Consider the following 18,807-nt stretch of genomic DNA (forward strand, 5'->3'; position numbering starts at 1 on the left):
TGTTAATTTTTTTTTAATTTATTTACGATATTTATTTTCGTCATAATCAAAGTGCCGCCATAACGGTTAAAGAGGATTTATCTTTTTTAATTAAGTAGGGTGTCCATGTTTGTACAAAATTAAATGTGTCCTTGCCAAAAAGTTAAATATTTAACAGAAAAAACCGTGTCTGTTTTACATAAATATAATGGTGCACGATCCAGTAACATTTACTGATTAGGCTTTTGCCAGCTCACGTCTCATGTATTACCATGTATATTATTTCCCTCTTGGAAAATATACTCTCTTGCACATTTCTCACAAATATATTTCCCATCATCCTGATCATTGGGGCAGTTTCTGTACATATCTGTTACTCTAGATTTGTAAACATCGAAACGTAAAAATGTGCAAAATTTAATACTTTTTAAATGTAATAATAAAGCAGGACTCTCAATTCTCATATATGCACAATACTTATCCTTCATAAACATTTCGACGGAATAGTTACCGAGAATATTTTACAAACAAGAATTGAAAACTTAAGTCACAGCCGACTCAAGGAATCGACGTGAGTTATTTAAAGAAACGTGGCTGCTAAAAGAATACGGAAAAAAAAAACAAAAAAAATTTGCCAATATATTTAGAAACATTTCCTCAACTGAGGAACGTTACCGGTAATGTTCCCATACGGAAAATAATTCCGGGAATAGTACAACACTGCGGTACCGGTGTAATCGATGACGTGACAGCGATTTTATTGACAGACAACAGCCTTCTTTCTTCATAAAATTAACTTTAAAGTTGGAAATGACGCTGTTTCTAACCGTTCCTGTACAAGATGATTGATAGCTCGCTCGTTCCAGTGTTTACCTTAAGAATTTGAAAAATGGTAGGTACACTAGTAGTCTTAGGAAATTAACCGTTTAAATTACTGCACAGGACATGGTATGGGATAGAGAGACAATAATAAACATGTAGACAGAGCGAGCGCGAGAACGTGTAATCTTTATGAGACACATACATACATATATAAGGCCGCATATGTTAACAAAAAAGGTGGCTCAAAATGTTGTTTAACACAGAATTTAAATAAATAGATAAGCACGCTACAAAATACGAACAGAATAAATTAGCTTTTAAAAACTTTCGCGTTTTGAAAACGTATTTTAACTCCCGATATAAATACCTGTTGAAAATCATGATTTAAAATAAATAGCGTGGCTGTGGACCGATGTAGACTTTAATATATTTTTTCACATATTTAATATATCCGTGTCACATGGAAGTTTACTTATAAAAATTAATATAAAATAAAATAATTATAAAAGTAATTATTTATTGCATAAAAGACTCCTTCATTCCGATGTCATGCTGCTCCACATACGCCGTAGCACTGTTATTATTCGTAACATCTATTATTCAAACGACCAATCAGCGGCATTGTCAGGCACATTACAATGGTTTTTATTTAATATTTTACGAACCGATAGCTTGAAACGGACGGAAGAAAAATTACATTTCCTCTTGGCAATAATCTCAGGAGCCATCCGAATTTGACAAAATTCAATTCAGATTTTCATTGAGCCTCCTTATTTTTTATATTTTTGGGGGTACGTTCAACATACCTTTAAATTAAACCACGTAATAGTATTTATTTCATGCAAAATGGGCAATCGGACTGGATGGTTTACTTCACCCCGCGGTGGCGAATTTTAAGGAAGTTCGAAATGCCGGTGTATTGCGCCAAGTATGGTACTTGACAATTTCAATAAATGAGAATTTTTTAACCGACACCAAAATTCCAATAGGAGGAGGTTCTCAATTCGGACGTATGTATTTTTTTAATGATTGTTACCACAGAAATCTATCATTTCTCAACCGATTTGACATGTGATCCGAAAGCATTTTGGTCCAACCCAAAACGAACAAGCATAAAAGTTCTTCGTACAATTCACTACTCATGTCATGAGCAAGAAATTAAAATATTATTTACTTGGGGTGCTCTGCCTTTTCGCCGAAGTTTTATTGTCGAATTCCACTAAACTTGCCGACCAACTTTTCGAAGATGATTTACTTTGGCAGCCACATTCGGAAATTTTTCATTATGATAACGTTTAAATAGATATTTAAACGTTAAGTAGATACTCTTTTAAACTTAAGTTTTTCATGGAGCACTTTTGTGTAATCATTTTTGTATACCCTTGGCCTGCGCGGATAAACGGGACAATTTAGGTTTGATAATAGTGCTAAGGCAAATTAAAGTTGAAAATCACGCAGATATGTCTGCATTATTGTTATTTATTTAATTTGCAGACATATCTCCTAAATTGCCCCCGTCTGCGTGTGGGATGATAAAAACTTTCCTGCGTCGAGCCTCTACTACTAACTCCATACCAAACTTCATAAAAAAGATGGTATGGTATGGTGGACTGTATGAATAAAAGGGAGGAATATACCTTTGATATTGTTTTAATAAATATTTACAATAAATAGAAAATCACATCAACGACACAACCAAATCAGTATAAATAAGTAACCTGAAGTAATCAGAATGACAAATACTTTTTTTTAAGTCAATTTTGAATTTGAATTTATAATAGACAAATAAGAAAAATAAGCCTGATGCTGCAAAGAGTGTGCAACATCCTGCCCCTCGTGCAGCTATGCACCAACTAACTTAAGTACATTAATAAAGGCTTAAGTGGTAAGTCTAATATTTTTTTTAAGGGGACGGCGTAGCGTACCTTATTCGAGAGTATTCCTAGTTCTTTCAAGTCGTTACTCAGGCGCGGAAGGTTTTTTAATGAATTGACCTCTTTATAGACGATGAGCTCGGGGCGGGCGGAGTTGTCCTCGAGAGCGCGCATAACCTCTTCTGGGTCCTCCGTGGACATCAACAGTGCCGCAACAGCGTCTCGCGCGGGGCCGCGGAGCGCATTATGGAGCCGATTAATATTATCTAGAGGAGAAAAGTTATTTTTTGTAACATTGTAGATACGTTTAAATTGTAACCATTGCAGCGTGTTACCCAAAAATTGAGGTAATTCCAGTTTTTTTACACTGGAAGCTGAGGCGAGAGCCTTCGCTGCGGCCGCGGTGTCAGCTACCGCTTGCAAGAGAACAGGTTGGCCAAGCTCCGTGGGAAAGAGCGGGGGCATATAGCCGGCCGCCTCGGACGCTTTGGCGACGTTTGCAGGTTCTGATTGGCGATTGAGGGGGTTAATAGGGAATGCAGATACCCGGGTGGCCGTCGGTGGTGGTACCGTGAGGCCGGGAGATGGAACAGAGAAACGTTGCTCGCATCCTACTGCAGGGGTGTCCTTATTAACACAAGTGTCAAAATCGTGATTTTCTATCCATTTTTTGGTTCTATCTACGCTCACCCGTGTAGAACTCCGATGACTAGCGCGGCTACTGTTGGCGTCAGCGTCGATAGCCTGGAGCTCAGCTTGTAGCTCGCTCTCCTCAACCTGCTGCTGCAAATCCGCGAGGTGACGTTCACGCTCGCGCTCACGTTGGGCGAGCTCCTGCTCTCGTTCCAAGCGGCGGCGTAGGGCGAGCGCTTCAGCTGTAGCTTTTTGTGCCTTTACGGTGGCCGACGAACGAGACGATTTACTATGCGCCGTTTGTACGCTAGGTGCGCTAGGTGCCCTATCGCCTGGCGGAACAGAGCTGTGGGGCTGCGGAGGTGCTAAGTCGGTGTCAGGATTAGCTGACATAATTTTACTTTTGCTACGGGTGATCATACGATGAGAACTACGTGAATATATGAATGTAACCAATGAAAGAAAATGAAATGTAAACACGAAAACGTAACTGTCAAACTAAATAGGCACTGAATAAATGAGGTGAAGGACCAATAAAAAAGATGGTATGGTATGGTGGACTGTATGAATAAAAGGGAGGAATATACCTTTGATATTGTTTTAATAAATATTTACAATAAATAGAAAATCACATCAACGACACAACCAAATCAGTATAAATAAGTAACCTGAAGTAATCAGAATGACAAATACTTTTTTTTAAGTCAATTTTGAATTTGAATTTATAATAGACAAATAAGAAAAATAAGCCTGATGCTGCAAAGAGTGTGCAACACTTCATCTATGTAAATCAGTTTAAGTATGGAGAGGTAACAAACAGACAGGGTCACTTTCGGATTTATAATAATAGGGATTTATATCAGATGCTAACAAATTAGTTACCAATATTTTTACAGCTGATAGTACTCGGCTCCTGGTGCATATTTAAATATGAAACATATTATAGGTTTTATGATGTTTTCTTGCAGAAAATTGGAAAACAAATTTACAAATATCCTGATAATAAGATAATTAAAGGAGACCTCATTGAACAGATTATAGGACCTATTTTGATTAACTCTTAACTGATCACTTAACGTTGAAAAATGAAATGACACTTTGATTATGACATTTAAGACAAACAATTTGTTGACATGACAGAAAGTGTTAAACATCTTGTCAGTTATATGCAGATGATGATTATTTTTAGATAGATTTATGAACACCAAAAAATCAATAGGTATGAAAAGTTTTCTTAATTTCTATTTAAAGTCAATTGTTTTAATGTAAAGTACCATCTTTTAAAATATCGGTAACTAATTTGTTAGCACCTTATATATGGGTAGTAAAGACAGGAGTATTTATTTCTAACATTTATTCAATTAAGTGGATATATTTTCTTTTATAAAACTTTATTTCGTTTTAGTTTACAATGCTAATCCTGGTATTCTGTTAAAATTTCAATAGATCAGTGTTCAAAGGTGTTCCTTTTCAGAAAAAGAGAATTTCTCACAATGCTGCTTAAAGACAGACTGCGTGGGCTTGATAATAGGATTGGCCGGTGGAAATAATAGAGTACAATTGTCAATTTCATACCCATAAAGTTCAAGTCCATTAAGGCTAGGAAGGTCTGGGTGGCTTTAAATATACGAAGGGCCAACCGAAAATAGAGAAAACTGTACCTGTAATTAGCATGCCCCGGACAGACAGGAGCAATTTAGGTTTTGTAGTAGTACAAAGGCAAATGAAAGTTGAAAATGTATTATTATTTAACTTATTATTATTTATTTAATTTGCAGACATATATATCTGCTTGATTGTCAACTTTCATTTGCCTTTGCACTATTGTTAACCCTTAAATTGCCCCGTCTGTCCGGAGTATGGTAATTAGGCATGCAATATTTATTTCAATGCGTACTTAATATGATGTGTATAAATTTTTATTAGAATCGAATCACCCTGAAATGCACACGGCTATTTTCCCAAAATGAAATTAAATTCTGTTCTTGTGAGAAATTCCAATTTCTCAGTTACAATCTAAGCGATAATATTAAAATTATGAAGAAATTACTAGCATAAACAATCGAAAACGGGATCTCAGAATTGAAGCGGAAAGCCGGCTCACATTTCTCCGTAATTAATTTCAAATTCGTGCTCAACCATATCCTTTACACTACCTGGCTTCAGGTACTCCCAAAATAGCAGCAATTACTCAGTGCAAGGCGCCCATCAGACAGACGGCCCGTTCATTTCTCGGAGAGCTTGTCGAACTAGTTGCAGCCAGTTCTATAATTCAGGCCTCCATTTTTCAATTGCATTGTTGCTCTGAAGTTGGAGAAAATGGATCGTATTGGATGACGCAAAAAGTTTACAACATGTGCTGCAGGCACGTATTTGTCTTGTAAAAATAGGATACGACATCCAGAACATATTATTTTATTCATACGTTAAGTGTAAACTGACTCGGAGGCCGATTCTAATTTAAGAATTTGTTACAAGACCTTGAGGATCGTCTTGGTGATGGTCTTTCACTTCATTTCACATGCATCAAAACCAGTCCAAAATCGTAACAAATTGTTAAATCTGGATCGCCGGTATCACGTATGGCCATTAAGTACATTAACACGGATATACATGCTCAGAATATTCAGTTTAAACGTAAAAACCGTATTGTTGTATGGGTGCGAGACGTGGAAGGTCACAAAAGATGTCTCGCGCCAGCTACAAGTCTGTATTAACCGCTAGCTGCCTGCGCCGCATTCTCGGTATATACTGACCCGAGAAAATATTCAATGCCAACCTTTGGAGCAGAGTCATGAGACCCTGAACAACCAGCAGATCAGGCGCCGGAAATAGAGTTGGATTGGGCACACAATCCGGAGGGATCTTGAGCACACACCAAGGCAAGCCCTAGATTGCCCAAGTAAAGAGAAAACGGTGCCGTCCAAAGCAGATATGGCGACGGACTATTATTGCAGAGGCAAAGGCTATTACTAATAGCCTATTAGGAAGACTTGGAGGGAAATTAAGCACGTAGCTCAAGACCGATCCAGATGGTGGCGCACTGTGGACGCCCTCTGCCCCATTTAGGGGACATAGGACATTAAACCAAGTTAAGGTATCACGTTAACATACATACCACTTACTTATAAGCTATCACCAGCTTATTAAACTGTTTGAGTTTTACCTACTAAACAAAACACTAAAATAATATTAACATCTTCACTTAAATTTTAACAGGCATAATAAAATTAACATATCATTGAAGCAGCTAAATTAACTAAAAAAATTGCACTACAGATCATTTTATCCGCCAACAAATACCCCAGCTTGTTTACCAATAACATCTAATTCTAAAAAAGAAGGTAGGTTAACGGCCTAGACACTGAACGGGTTAATTTTACTTCATGCTACTATTTCAGTACTGTTTTCAATGCAGGATATTTTGGATTGTCGGTCAAGGATTTGAATCTATTCACAGAAATAAGTGTCCGATCAATAACCGATTGTAGTTGGGACATGCATGAGACATCGGCAGTTTGAAAATTTGTTGACATCGTTTGAGTAAATAGAACGTAGACTTGGAAATACAAATATGCTTAATGACTCAATTTTATGCAATATATACTATGGGTTTATTCAGGGCTTGTACTCAGCGGCATTAAATTGCATTAGGGTTCATATTTCTTCGAAATTTTACATACACTGAAAGTCATTTGATACTTAGTATGTACTAGCTTTTGGATGGACAACATCGTGGCATCTGAATTAATGTATCTGTATACAAATTCGAAGCAACATTTATAGTTTCGCATTCACTTTGATTCAGCGTGAGGTTCATCCGTATGTCCCTCCGAGGCTTTGCCTCGTGATCGCTAACGCTAGAAAGCTGCAGTTTGGCATGGATATAATTATATAAATCAATCATGCCAACAAAGAGGTAAAATAAAACCTAGAAAAATACATTTTTTAGGTTAGAGTCTGTCTCTTCTCTTTCCGCACAGACTCTTCCTATGTACTTCGCCCTGCACCTTAAGTGGGGGTGAACTTTTTCGATTCAACCCCATGGTGTGGAGTGTCGTTAGATAGGTATTTCATAATGAATTCTTTCTCTCACTTCATTTTTTCTCACCAAACAATTTTTGATACAATGAATATTTTTTGAAAATAATCATGGAAGCAAATCTTAATAGAGACTTTTCAAAAAAACTTAGGTATAGTAAACATGTTCGGTTAAGCCGTTTTTGTGTTATGGCAAAAAGTATTCCCTTGTTAGAAAAGACGTATGAAGCGCTGCCCTTTGCTGGTTTTGTACATACAAGCTTAAGCTAATAAGCTTATTAATACTTATTAATAGCTCCTGTTCAAGGCAGCCAATTGTGTAACTATACGGATAACTTCGGAACCCTACACTGAGCTTGGCCTGACATGCTCTTGGCCGATTATACTTGTTGGACCAGCAATGTAGTACGTAGAATTGTCAATATCAATTGTGGTGAACACGCAACGATCCCCTTAATTATTTTTTTATTATTAGACTATAAGAGCGTCCCACTGGCGGGCAAAGGCCTCCCCTCTTTCTCGCCATTTGGTCCTATCCGATGCACAATCCCGCCACTCTTTACAAAATGAATCAAGGTTGTCCCGCCATCTCCGTTTTGGTCTTCAACTGCCCCGAGAACCCGAGATCCATCCTGTGGGACCCGGTCTGTGGCTAGTTTGGTCCAGCGCTCGGGGTGCATTAGGCAGACGTGCCCTGCCCAGTCTCACTTTAGCTTGGCGGCCTTCATGCCCACATCCTCAATGCCGGTTTTGGAACGCAGTTCGGTGTTTCTAACACGGTCGGCTCTGCGAATACCCAGTATGCTGCATTCCATTGCTCTTTGGCAAACCTTGAGTCTGGACTTTTCACATTCAGTTTGAGACCATGTTTGCCGTAGGTGAGGATGGGCAGGATACACATGGCGACAAGTTTGCGCTTTAAAGAGAGTGGAAGGTTGCCCTTCATTAGCGTCTTCGAGGACCAGAAGGCGTTCTTCCGGGCGTATGCGATACGGCGATCGATTTCTCTGAACTGCCTGTTGTCGAAGGATGCTAACTGGCCCAAGTAGACATACTGTATATCCCGCCCATCTACCGCTACACTACGTTTTGCGCGGTTGGTCTTCAACTGTGTCTTGGCTCTATTCATGGTGAGTCCGACTTCAAGGCTTGCCACGCAAAGTTCTTGAAGCATTTGTTCGAGTTGGGATGCGGTGTGGGAGAATAGGACAATGTCGTCGGCAAAGCGCAGGTTGGTTAACCTTTTGCCGCCGACGTCGATTTCCCTAAATTGTACAAGCAATGAATGCATCAGTAACACCAAGTAACACGAAATATTCTCACATAGAACCACCAGTAAATGTATTCTACTCACATGGGAAGTTAAATTTATTTTATTTACATGTAAATCAGCTGGGGGAATACCTCCAAACGCAATCCTAGTTTATCAAGGACGAAATAAAAGTGTGCGCCACCAATGTCAGATATAATCACATTGATACCTTTGGGAGCAATATTAGTTAGGTTTACACATCTTGTATCTATTTAGATAATAAAGAAAGATGTGAAATTTGCTGTATTCCTTGAAAGAGGTTATTGTTGAGCTCATTTGTAATTATTTAAGCCCAGTCTATCAGGTGTCTATTCAATGGTTCACATGTCATTTGTTCAATTAGCAGTTTTGGGTCGAGAGGCGGTATTAAAAAATATAATACACAAAAAATTTAATTGTAAAAATACTTTTATAACAACCAATGAATGATTGAATACAACTAAAAATCAATGAAATCTATAAAAATAAAAGTATATGAATTCCCGAGTTTTTGTTATTATTTCAGACTTCCTACACAGTTTTGAAAGAAAACTTTTTCTGCATTTCATCATTCAATAACAGTTCTGCCTAGGGTCTACAATTCAATAAAAGTAGTTGTAACTAATAAACAGGTAATAAATCTATCTTGCATTTGTTCTGCAAGGAAAAACTACACAAGGGCCTACAGATGTGCTAGTTCCGGGAAGTTTACAAAATTCTCAAAAATTTCAGGAAAATTTCATAGTTAACAAAGAAAACTTTCATTTTGGAAATGTAAGATTTCTGTTCCCATATAAAAATATGAGAAATCCCCAAAATGTTACCAAGACAAAACTTTGCAATTTTGGTAAGTTTCCGACGGCATACCAGCACAAGGGCCTACCTAGGGGATTCTGATGTAATTTCAATACAAGGTGTACCTAAAATAGTGGGGATCCTTTTAAGGGCATATTACTGAATATGCCATGACTAGGAAAAAGTAGAAGAAATTTTTTTAGACTCGATTTTTTTTGGATTTTGTATGTATTTCGGAGGGTTCCGACTTGGGCAACCTGCCCATAAGAAAAAAATCTTTTCCCGTCTATTTTTATTATCCTAATCAGAACACGATACCGAATATGGCCTTAAACGTATCCCCACTATTTTTATTAAGTAATGTTATTTGTTTGTTCGTAATTTTTGGTCAGTGTACAAGACAATGAATTTTCAAGGCAACCATAACAAATATAACGATCATAAACTTAAATCTCTACACGAATTCCATAACGTTGGAAATAAACATCCGACCAAAAATGTCATTTTTACATTACCTTTCTGACAAACTACTCTGGTATTTTATAATTTTTAGTTTCCGAGACACAGAAAAAACTAATTTTGTTTTGGCTCTCCTGAAAAGTTGACTTTTTTCACATGCGACCATATGGAACTCGAGGTGAGAAATACTTTCAGCTAAATAAATATTTTCACTAAGGCCCTTTATACTTACTAACGGCCCGATTCGAAGACTGAAATACGATAACGACAAGTTCTGGTTTAGATAAGTTCTCATTTAGATATCGTTTGCATGTCGTATAATTGACAAAAGCAGCTCGATTCGGGCAATCAATGTCACTTTGACGTTATAAATATCGTAGGTAGATCTTATTGGGATCACAGCGGAATCGAAATAAACGTCAATTTTGACATGTCGTTTAGTTAGGTATCGATCTTTTAAAGATATTTCCAAGATCTTCAACGTGTCTTAATCATTCTTCGAGACGGGCCGACACCCTTCAAAAACAATTAATTTCCTATTGAAGGGGGTTTAACTTTTCCCAGAATCAGGTAAGACTTAATTTAATTTTAACTTTAAATATCAGACTAATGAAGTACCTGTTTCCTCCTAGAATTGAAGACTTTAAAATCAGTTTCTGAATCAATTAAACTCAGTCTAAACAATAATAAGTTTATTACCGTAGAAGCTGTAAAGTTTGTGTTAATAAGTTTATATACGTCAAAACTTTGAAGCAGAGTGTTTTATATTGTCATAAAAACTGACTTGGTGTCAAATCGTTAAAATTTAGTTTAGAATCGTTAACACATCGTAGAATGAAATCGCTAGTCCTATTAAGGAAACAAACTAATTTAGTTCAGAAGAAGTTATGCATAATAAAAGTCAAAACAAAACCTATCACTACTCAGTAGGTAAATTATAAGTGAAAATTTAGGACACTGGGGAGTTTCTCGTTGCTTTTTAGTGGTCCAACTTTTTGAATAACACCTATTAATAGCTCCTGAAAGGCGCCTTTGTATTTGAAGAATATATTTTTTGATTATTTTTTGTTTCAACTGCTAAAATGTTCATTATTTCAACGAGCATTTACAAAAAAATTGGTGACTCTATAAGCTAAGTATTTTAAATATCCTAAACAATTTGATCTCTCGCGTTGAATGATAGTACCTATGATATCGTATTAACACATTGAGTACCGGGAACTCGCTCGGTGGGTTCTCTGTTCGTAGTAGCTTTTCTCTACAAAGCGGGAAAACGCTGGGATCGGCTACGAGCGTAGCGCTACGAAAACGTTGGTAGCGAATGTGTTAAGAAACCTCGTCAAGATCGGCCGAATTTCAACTTCCCATACAAACGGATTTTCATTCTCATTTTAAAACTACGTACATGTTGGATTGTAATGAAACTTTGCAAATATAATGACATGAGGTATATCTAGTCTTGTAGTTAGTTTATATAGCTCCAGTATATAAAACAAACGAAACAGAGAAAAAACAAGTTTTGTATGAAAAACTTAAATTCGCTGTATTTTTAGGGTTCCATAGCCAAATGGCAAAAAACGGAACCCTTATAGATTCGTCATGTCCGTCTGTCTGTCCGATTATGTCACCGCCACTTTTTTCCGAAACTATAAGAGCTATACTGTTCAAACTTGGTAAGTAGATGTATTCTATGAACCGCATTAGGATTTTTACACAAAAATAGAAAAAAAACAATAAATTTTGGGGGTTCCCCATACTTAGAACTGAAACTCAAAAAATCATTTTTCATCAAACCCATACGTGTGGGGTATCTATGGATAGGTCTTTAAAATGATATTGAGGTTTTTAATATCATTTTTTTCTAAACTGAATAGTTTGCGCGAGAGACACTTCCAAAGTGGTAAAATGTGTATCCCCCCCCCCCGTAACTTCTAAAATAACAGAATGAAAAATCTAAAAAAAATATATGATATACATTGCCATGCAAACTACCACCGAAAATTGGTTTGAACGAGATCTAGTAAGTAGTTTTTTTTTTAATACGTCATAAAATTAAAAAAAAAAAAATTCTACAAACCCATACGTGTGGGATATCCATGGATAGGTCTTCAAAAATGATATTTAGGTTCCTAATATAATTTTTTTCTAAACTGAATAGTTTGCGCGAGAGACATTTCCAAAGTGAAAAAATGTGTGCCCCCCCCCCTGTAACTTCTAAAATAACAGAATAAAAAAAAATATATGATATACATTACCATGCAAACTTCCACCGAAAATTGGTTTGAACGAGATCTAGTAAGTAGTTTTTTTTACGGAACCCTTCATGGGCGAGTCCGACTCGCACTTGGCCGCTTTTTTAACTATGGTATCTGATGCTACATAAACTAATTACAAGACTAGATAAAATGAGACCGTAGCTACACCGTTTATATGGTCACTTGCGCGTTCCAGGGCTAGCCCACTAAATCAAAGTTAACCGGTTATACAGTACAGTTTGACCCTGTATAAACGGTTAACTCCAAGTTAATTGGCTAACCCTGGGACGCGCAAGTGACCATATAAACTATGGTATCTGATGCTACATAAACTAATTACAAGACTAGATAAAATGAGACCGTAGCTACACCGTTTATATGGTCACTTGCGCGTTCCAGGGCTAGCCCACTAAATCAAAGTTAACCGGTTATACAGTACAGTTTGACCCTGTATAAACGGTTAACTCCAAGTTAATTGGCTAACCCTGGGACGCGCAAGTGACCATATAAACTATGGTATCTGATGCTACATAAACTAATTACAAGACTAGATAAAATCAGAGCGTAGCTACACCGTTTATATGGTCACTTGCGCGTTCCAGGGCTAGCCCACTAACTCAAAGTTAACCGGTTATACAGTACATTTTAACCCTGTATAAAGTTAACCGGTTATACAGTACAGTTTAACCCTGTATAAACGGTTAACTCTAAGTTACTTAATTGCTAACCCTGGGACGCGCAAGTGATTCTTAGAAACATAACATTCAAGTAATAAAAATACGGTAATAACATTTCTTCAATTATTTTTTTAATTAAGCCCACCCAAAAGAGACTTGAAGGAATCGCGTCGAATAATGGTTCATATCGTAAGCGGTATAGGTGTCATGTGAGAGGTATTTTGATTTTAGTAGTTGATGTTCTCGTAACAACGAATAATCTAATATGCCAAACGGACCCCAACTCAATAAATCGATCATCTCAAAACCAACACATATATTAATAAAAGTAAATTTGTTTTCGTGATGGTTGATCCAAGTAAACTTTAAGTCGTCACCATCGTCCCCAGCTAACTGATTGTCGGTGAACCTTATGCCATTGACTTAAGGTCTGGCTATAATTAAGTGTGATGGTGCCGAACCAAAGGCAAGCCAAAGGTGGCGCAGGCGCAGGCGGCGGATGTTGAGCACATGGCCTGCGCACGAGTGCTTCGGCGGACTTGTGTGGATGAGCTTACAATAATTATTACTAGTGGTTTCGCTGTATTCCTCTAGAACCCTCATGGCTCCGCCATTTTGAAAAATTTACAAAAACTGAATCGACAAAAAAAACAATGATTAAATATAAAAACCTGCCTACAAATTATCAAATGAATTATTATTAAAATATGTAAATAAAATAAAATTTTAATTATTAAATGAGTTGTGAAATGCAACCGGACATACAAAAGAATCATTTCTCAAGCTCGGTAAGTAAAATTTATAAATTAGAAACCTTGTATTTTTCTCGTAGCCAGGTTAATACCTTTTATTTTATAAAATTGCGTCTCAAAATGTTGTCTGTTTTGTTATCTTATTTTTATTCTAAAGCGCCAATATTAAATTCCAAGATATAAAATAGCCCTTTAGTATTTATATAGCTCCTTTGAAGAATTTGCTTTAAAACCCTAGAAAGAAAGACCTATATATTTTTAAGAAGTTTTACTTGGTACAAGTGTACTTTGCTGGAAGCGTGTACTTTTTTAATAAAGTGATAGAACTATAACTAGGGTAACGGCGGCTATTAACGCGGGTATCAAAATCGACGTCTAATACCGCGGTGTTTACAAATACTCATTTTGCAAGCAAACAGATCTATTCCCTAAGAAATAAAGCATACACAAAACAAGCTCATTCATTGGTCTATCGTGTCCATTAGTGTGCATTTGTGTGAGTGTAACAAAAAACTCGCGATTCGTCAGTTTGTGCGACGGCGGCGCAAGAACCGGTTGTTCCATACAGACACGTGACACCACAGGTAAGTGCACTCCAATCTTACTTAGTGTTTTACGTAATAGTTATGGCAAATAAACTAGTGCAATGCCTTTTAAGAGGTTGTGTATTGTTTTCTACACGATTTTGAATTACTTTTAACTTAGTTTTTGACCGGGAAATACGTTTAAAATTGAAAATAAAATACAGCGGTGATAGGCGCCAATTATTTCTGTGGTAAGTAATTCCGTGGTATGCCACGGTAATAGAAAAAGTGGTAGTTTTGTTATTTACTCTTTAGTTTTGGTACAAATTATCAATTTTATAATTTCTTTTATTTATTCCAATCTTGATCTATTCACGCTATTAAAGAGCTATTTCCGTGGTATGGAAAGTATTCAACTAACCCTTAATTTTTGACAAAAACTTCAGCACCGATTTCCTTGTTTCTATGGGAACCCTTAATCTGTCAACTTTTTTTTATTTTGAGTTAAAACCTAAAATTTACTTGCCAGTTATGTGATTTTGTCTTTACAAGAAGCTTGTAATATACGTGTTTGATTTGATTTGAAAAACCATCTGTGTTTTATTCTTTTTATGGGTCGGAATTAGGTTTAATTAAACTCCAAATTAAGCCTATTACCGATGGTATGATCAGATTACCCTCGGTAATAGAATGTATAGAAATCTATTACCGACCCAGAGAAATATCGAATGGGTCGGTAATAGGCTCTTAAAGAGTTATCTATTACCGAGTGACTATTTGGTATTGTATTGAAATATCGCATTTAGGGTACCGCAAGTACAGATTTCGTTGATAAAATTTAGACTTCAGTTATCATTATCAGATTTAAATTCTTCTGTTTTCTGATTCAGTTATTATTATTACTCTGACAAGGAAGGATACCCAACTGCCGGACAATTCCGATTAGATTTTTTTTTATATAATTTTATTTATACAGTAGTCCAAAATCTCAGACATGTTTTTTTTAGCTATAAGAATCAGCAATAAGAAAAGTACTGTGATTTGTTAATTATAAACGGGTAAATTATAACACATAATATGTGAGAGACTATTTAACTTAATTACCTTATCAAAAATATTAGAATTAAAATTTTTCATGTTTTTATATATAGTCGAAATTTTATGAGGTGGACGTTTACCATTTCACTGTGGTAAACTTTCACTCAGGTAGTAAACGTCCAGCTTATAAAATTTCGACTATAATTAATTTACGCTGTGCCTTATGAGAAAATGTTACTTACTTGTTTTTTTTTGTGCAGCTAATTATGTCAGTAAGACACATTCTTATCAATCTTTATAGCATTTAAAAAATACTTTATTTAATAACAGGCAGGCCTATTTGTCATATACGTCCTTAGTAAAACTTTACTAACAATAATTTTTGTTGTTTTACATGTAAAACATTCAACTTATAACTTGTTATACAGGTACTCGTGGGTACTTGGTAAGTTAACTATTTAATAGTATTTGATTGTACCAAAGTGTAATAAAATTATAATCTCTTCGAATATATCTCTTATATTTAAACATACTCCTATAGTTTTATTTTTTATTTTTGTGTCATTATTAAACTTAATGATACAAAAATAATATACAGAACCCACGTCGTTATTATTGTTTTAACCCTCGGTATTAGGTTTCGAATTTTGAGTTTGGTTTCTATTAACGAGTGCAGAAAAATCATGCCAATTGTACCCTCAGTAATGAAAGCTCAATTCGCGATAATAGAATCACAGCCTGTCCCTTGCCACGGTAATAGAAGATTTGGTCATTTTGGCTTCAAAAAATATTTTAATACATATAATAAACCAAAATGAATCCAAAAACGTGTGAAACGGAAAGTTCATTAAATGCTCTGATGAAAAAAAAATATTCCTGGCTGTTAGACAGCATTGATACCCTTAATTTTAGGATCTCTTTTGAAAAGTTCCTTAACTACCACGGTAATAGGTGCCTTTACCCTAGTTAACTAATCTAACGTTTTTTATAGACATATTTCTACGGCTGCAGCACGGTCGCATTTTTATCACTTGTCACTATGCCTGTCACTTTCGCACTTACATACTTGTTAGAACGTGACAAGCATAGTGATAAATCCGACCTTGCTGAACCCTTGACCCTGAACCCTTGCTTGCTGGCTGTAGCCGCTGAACGGATAAAAAAGACTTAAATAAAATCAATTCTTTGTCTTTAGTCGTATTTAGGAATTAAAAAATTATTATATTACAAGCAAAATTTCTAAATTGATTCTTATAAGAATAAAAAAATAAAAAGTATGTCCACACTACTGTTTACACATGAACCTTCAGCACGGTAAAAAAGAAGCGGTTAGCACGTGTGCGGCGCCGCGCAAAACACCGTAACTGAACTTTTACGTAAATTGAAACCAGCGGTTTTACCTACATTTATACAAAGTTTAGAATGTATTTTGGCTTTTGAAAATTGAAAACAATAGCAATGTTAACAAAATTCTGTCAATATAATGAATAAAAAATATTCATCAAAAAATCATGAACTAAATATGTAGTTTTTAATTTCCTGGCTTATATTTAATTCTAAACGCTCGTTTGCCATAGCTATTTGTCAATTTGTTTACCTTTTTATTAAATTATTAATTATTTTGTATCTTACATAGTATAAATTAACGGTATTTTTATGCATATTTTATTATAATTGTCATTTTATTTAGTCAAGTTTTAAAAATACTAATAATATGCTCCGATATACATGTCATCGACAATCGATGCCAAGTTGACAGCAACGATTAATAATTAAAAGCACGTAATGCATAAATGGTTCGTCACATTTGTACAGTGAGCAAAGTAGACCGGCGTGCACACCTACAAACAGTTTGAATGCAATGCAATCACTTTTCCCTTCCTACTGTACGCAGCGGCATTTCTACGACAAAGTTTTTTTTTTCTTATAATCAGAACTCGCCAGCTAGTTTGTAGTTTAGTTAGATCTTAACCTAACCTAACCGCATGATCTTCAATTGTTAATGTTTGTAACAAGAGGATTATTCTTGTAAAAAGCCCGACGGGTTACATATATTTTTGAAATCGTCTTTTCACTATAGTCTGTATCTTTAGGTATTTAAAAAAAGGTAATCAAACAATTTGTACATTTTCGGGTAGTTTTAATATTTCTTGGTTAACCAACCAAATACAAAACCGCCTGGATCTGTCACTGAACGACCTGACTTTAAACCTACTTTATTTGATCATGTAATGTTTTCATCTACCCTCAACTGCCTTAAGGAGCCATTTGAGGGTAGATTTTGTTTACCTTTTTTTAAATACCTAAAGATACAGACTATAGCTTTCATTTTAATACCGATATTGCTATAGTAAAAAAATCATTTTTTTCATTTGCGGGCGCTTTTTTCCAAAATTAATATAGCCTTTGTCACCACAATTCTGACGAATTCAACGACACCTCATATGTCAAAAACCGTTCAGCCGTTTGGGATGTAGGACATGTCAAAGAAATGAACTTATAATACGCTCGGAAAACATTACCCTCCTTCTGACGCAGTCGGATAAAAAGTGGACAACTTTTTGTGGATGACACTTAGGGTACATAACTGATATAAAATTGTCATCAAGTAATAATTATTTGTTTTACAAGGGGGCAAAATTCCAAAATTGGTGTGAGAAGTGGAATCTTGAGCTTTGTGAGGGTTTCAAGGCACGAGGGTTAAACAAACTGCCTCCGAGTGAAACACAAAAATTTTCACCACACTCATGCACCACACTCCTGCGAGGAAAATACTAACTACGAGTATGAAATACGAAAAAAATCAAATCCAAACAAAGGTAATAAAAAATGTATCATTCAAAATCATAATTTAAATGTCAATTCTACCAGCTAACATAAGGAAACAACTTAAAATTTGCATCTGATTACTTTTTCCCACATGTGGATAAAATGCAACTTTCTCATTAGTTTTTGAACAATCAAGAGGGCCTTTACCAGTACGTGTGGTGAAAATTTTTTAAACGTTAACTTGCGTAAACTGACATGCTACATTTATGTACATATAACATGGATACTTCGTAAGTCAAACTATAATTACTTACTCAGAAGAATAATATGCCCTTACGTGTGCCCCCACAGTTCCAACATTCTACGGCACATTTATGACCAGCTGCGTTACGCTACGAAACATAAACCGTCGCTGCAAATCTGCACTTTTGCACACTTTATTGCCTCCACGAGCACAGGGTTGACAATTACGAGTTATTTTTATTGCACTGTGTCATTTACTTTGTAGTGTTGAGGCTTACTACCTACATGTAACCGGGAAAAAGTTAAAGAAAGTAGTTTATAAATAGGGCGTGTAGGCGGCGCTTTGTATCTCATTGAAATTTTTATTATTTACAGCATGTTCACATATATGTAGTTCATTGCTTATGTTTCATTGAAAGAACTATTATTTTATTCTCACTGTGTAGGTAATTGAAGTATGTAGCTAATAGATTTATGCATATGTGTATGTAATAGCTTAATTAATTTTATGTAAAATATTTATTTTTTAATATTCTGTCAACGACATTATATAGTAACATAATTTACACGTAGATGAATTTTCACCGTTATCAACAAAAAATAACTCGTAAAACCACAAGAGCCTTTATCATAAATAATACCGCTTATCAGTGGA

The sequence above is a fragment of the Cydia pomonella genome, chromosome 6 (genome assembly GCF_033807575.1).
Source record: "Cydia pomonella isolate Wapato2018A chromosome 6, ilCydPomo1, whole genome shotgun sequence".
Taxonomy (NCBI): Eukaryota; Metazoa; Arthropoda; class Insecta; order Lepidoptera; family Tortricidae; genus Cydia; species Cydia pomonella.